At 43.9% G+C, this 4,278-nt stretch overlaps 1 pseudogene; it reads left to right on the top strand.

Moving 5' to 3' along the window:
• LOC138150562 (AP-1 complex subunit sigma-1A-like) overlaps positions 1–3,929 on the top strand; it is a 33,065-nt pseudogene extending 29,136 nt beyond the window's left edge.
• Positions 3,930–4,278: the final 349 nt, after the last annotated feature.

Genomic DNA, 4,278 nt, shown 5'->3' with positions numbered 1-4,278 from the left:
TGTGTGTGTGTGTGTGTGTGTGTGTGTGTGTGTGTGTGTGTGTGTGTTTTAGAGCTGGGCTCCTTCCACATGGTCATCATGACTAGAATTCTAAAAGAGCATTTCTTAAGTTCTGACACAACTGAATGTTTGAGGCCTGACTCCTGCAGACACTGCCTGTCGGTGCAGCTCAGCATCATATCTTTTTGGATGCCATGTCATACTGCTGCTTACTCATGTTGAACTTGCAGTCTGTGGCCTGCAGATTTTTTAGAACTCTCTTTAATTTATTTTCCCCAATCAAATGTAAGATTTTATCTCTATTGAATTGATTGACATCCGCTGAATTTTATCTTATTACTTACAGCCCTGTACTGGAGCCTGTCATGATCTTTTTGGATACTCACCCAGTCAATCATTATGTTGATTATCTTTTCCTCCATGGTATTGTCTTGAGATTTGATGAGCATGGGAGACTTGAAGTCAGCAGAGAAGGAACAGCTGCACAGGGAAAGGTTTGAACTTAGAATAAAGGGATGATTGAGTGGGCAGCGTGCTGGAGAAGACCAGAGGGAATGGACTTGAGGACACATGTAGAGGGGCTGCTCTTGGCAATATCCAAGTGGTTATGGGGATGATGTCAAGGAATTTTGAAATGAAAGAAGAAAAGAAGGGAGATCTTATGGTGAATGAAATATGAGATGGGAATCTTCAACTAACAGGGTGAGAGGGAACGACAAAGGGGGAGAAGCTTGAGGAAAGAAGGTTTGCCTCTGGGGGTGGGCAGTGGAATAGAGTATAAAAATATTGTCTCATCACTTTGAGGACCCATTTGAGGTTAGATAACAGATTTGGTGTGAACCCAGTCAGCTTAGTTGTGTGTCTTTGTCTGGGTCTATTCAGTATGAGATGAGGAGGAGAATGGTGCTGGTAATCCAGGGCTGAGTAGCAGTAGGACACGAGATCAAGGTTTTGAAAGTTGAGGGTAATTTTAACTCTGAGGTTCATGTTGGGAAGGGAGGGAAATCATGTGACAGAGGGTGTGATGGCTGAGGGGATGGCTAGATGAAGTGACATGTGACTGGAGCATTAAAGGACAGCTGCCAGTCAGCCAACCATCTGAAGTCTCTTTCAATTACTGGCTAATCTATGAAAGGCTAATACTGTGTAGCATGTGGAAAAGAGCTCAAGTGAATTTAAGAGTCTAAGGTTTAATTACGTATAGGAAATGGAAAGGACATTCATTCTCCCTTTCCTGTGGTACCCTAACAATAAAGTCGTTACTGTTAAGGGCAACTTTTCCCACTAGAAGTACTGAGTGACCATCTTTGAGAAAGCTTGTTCTGACCTCACTGATGACATCACCTCCATTACAAAGTCGTGAATTTTCTTTTGGACCATCGATTTGATTTTCAAAGGCAGAAGAATTCAGAATTCTGACTTGTGCCTAGGATGTATTTCATTGTTAATCTGATAGTAAATTTGGCATCTGAGGGTCTAAGTTCTGTTAGGAATATTCTGTTTGGGAATGTTCACTGTGAGACCTTCATTGTGTCTTTTCCATGATCTATTTTAACTGTTGTAACTTCAGTGTGACTGCTCTGAGGTTTAGGTTTTCGTTGCCAGTGAATTTTATTCTGTAAGGTAAGCACGGTTCATGTAAGGCATTACCTTTATCTTTCTTTCCTGGAGCAGTTTGTATACAGAGGGTGTCCGGATTTACATATCTCCTCTTAATGGCTCCCTTGAATACTGGTGGCACATGGTCATTTGTCTGCTTGACACCTACCCCAGGAAGTGCTGTTAGCACCTCAGATTCCATAGGTCCAATACTGGAGCTCATCCTGTTTCCCACTCAGCCCACCCACTCCTCCTTCCTTTCACTCAGATCCATCCCTCCTTCTGACTCTTCTGGGCTTTGCTGCTTCTCCTCCCCCCCCCCCCCCCCCCCCCCCCCCCCCCCCCCTTTCTTTTTCTTCCCTCCATCCCTCCTTCTGACTCTTTTGGGCTTTGCTGCTTTCCCCCCCTCCCCCCCCCCCAACCTCCTGGGCTGATCAGTTGTCAGATCTTTTTGATTTTGCTTTTATGACATCTTTGACACAGGTCCCTGCATTCAGTGGATTTGTTTTTCATTGTGTTAAAACTTATTTGAAGATTAGTCTTTGGGGTAAATTCCAAGTTGTAGAATTGTGAGATGAGGCAAAAGAGAAAGTAAATAAAAAGGCTCGAGTAAGTCAAAAGAGAAGGGATTCTACTTCTTATCCACTTGGAAATCATTCTCTGTTTACCTGTTACAGAAGGAGGATCAAGGAGATTAAGTTGACTCTGAACAACCACCAAAGTAATTAAATGTGATAGGAAAAATATAATCTGTCCTTTTATAATAACATGTTGAAGACTTGCTTCATTATATACTCATTTGGCTACTAACATAGCATGGAGATGTCTGGTTTGGCGCTGTGAGGTTAACATGACATTTGTGCCTGAGAGTCTCTAAATATGTTTTAATTTATGACTTCATATGAAAATATTGGAAAGTCTTCTCTGAAATCCTGAATGCACAGAATAATTCCAGTGTATTACAGTTCAGCTTAACCAATGCTCTGATCCCGTCCTCTGATGCTTTTTTTCCCATTCAGAAAAATTTATGACTATAAAAAGAAAAGCTGAATTTTGCTCAGCTCAGTCATGTTCCTTTCCTTTTTTTTGGAGGGCAGTTGGGGTTAAGTTACTTGCCCAAGGTCACAGGCTAGTTTTTGTGTTAAGTGTCTGAGGCTGGATTTGAACTCAGGTCCTCCTGACTCCAGGGCCTGTGCTCTATTCACTGTGCCACATAGCCACCCCCTCAGTCAGGTTTCTTAAAATTTGGAAAACTGAGTTAAGAATATGACAGTTTTGCAGTTTAGTTCTGGGTCACACATGTTCAGAAAAGTGTATTATCTCAGGCTCCTAAATACGTAAGTATATATGTTAATGCAAGTCAATGGTATGGTGTGACTACAATCATTTTGAGAGTCTGCATTCTAGAACCTTGCTGAAAAATGCTCTCTTTGAAATCCTTTTCCTGCCAGGCATTCAGAAGTGAAGAAGATGAAGATGTCTTGTAACCACTGCCCTTTGCTGGTCTGTGGGGTCCACGTACTTGTCCTGTGTTGGAGGAGAAGTTTGTTTTTATACCTTAGCTCTTTTCCTATTTTGCTGCTCTAGGGGCGTGACACAAAAGCTTTGTCTAGATAAATAAACCAGCTTGATAGAAGTGCCAATGCCCCTGGGGGAACCCACCTCCCCCCCCCTCCCAGTCTGTAGGGACTGCAGGGAGGGGGTGTCCCAAACCACAGTAGTCCCTGGACCAGCAAGAGGGAGGGGGCCCAGAAAGCCTTAGTGGGTCATGTATGGGTGTGGGGGTTCCAGTAGGAGGCATAGGAGGCACTTGGCCTGAGCTGAGGGCACCCCTCTGTGGGGACTGGCACAGGGCAGAGGATATTGATTCGCCTCATGCTGCCGTTCAGCTGGCAGGGGAAGCTGCGGCTACAGAAATGGTACCTGGCTATGTCAGACAAGGAGAGGGAAAAGATGATTCGAGAGCTTCTGCAGGTTGTCCTGGCCCAAAAGCCCAAGATGTGCAGCTTCCTGGAGTAGAGAGACCTCATAGTAAGACATATGGAAGCCTCTATATTTGCTGTGCCGTTGAGGGCCAAGATAATGTGCTCATCCCACTGGGACTGATCCACCAATATGTGGAGCTCCTGGACAAACATTGTGGCAGTGTATGTGAACTTGACGTTATCTTCAACTTTGAGAAGGTCTGCTTAGTATTCGATGAATTTCTGATGGGTGGTGCTGTCCAGGATACCTCTAAGGAAAGTGTGCTGAGGTCCATAGAACAAGCAGGTCTACAGAAGGAAGATGAGTCACCTTGCAGTGGCCTGGTGGAGATGGGTTTGGCATAGCTTCCCACCCGAATGGGAGCTAGATTGCAGGGTTGCCATGCCTTGGCAGACATGGCTGGTTGCCTCAAAGTCTGCACACATTCAGATCCCTATTCTCTGAGTTTCTCTTGGAGAGAGCTGTGGACTGGAATCCTTCAAACATTCCTTCTTTCTCTGACTCCCATTACTTTCTATTTCTTCACTTTTTCCAGTTGATGGTTGAGAAATTAGGTGGGTAGAGAAAGACTATGACCAAGAAGAGAGGTGTAATAATGTATATTTCTCTCTCTTTCCTCATCTTGAGAACTGACTTCACCCAAACCTTACTTCATTCTCACATACACTGTAAATTTGTAAATGTCAGGTTAAA

The sequence above is a fragment of the Petaurus breviceps genome, unplaced genomic scaffold (assembly GCF_028583685.1).
Source record: "Petaurus breviceps papuanus isolate PSGF00001 unplaced genomic scaffold, PetGlider_PUasm1.0 90881, whole genome shotgun sequence".
Taxonomy (NCBI): domain Eukaryota; kingdom Metazoa; phylum Chordata; class Mammalia; order Diprotodontia; family Petauridae; genus Petaurus; species Petaurus breviceps.
This window is presented reverse-complemented; position numbering and strand designations above follow the sequence as displayed.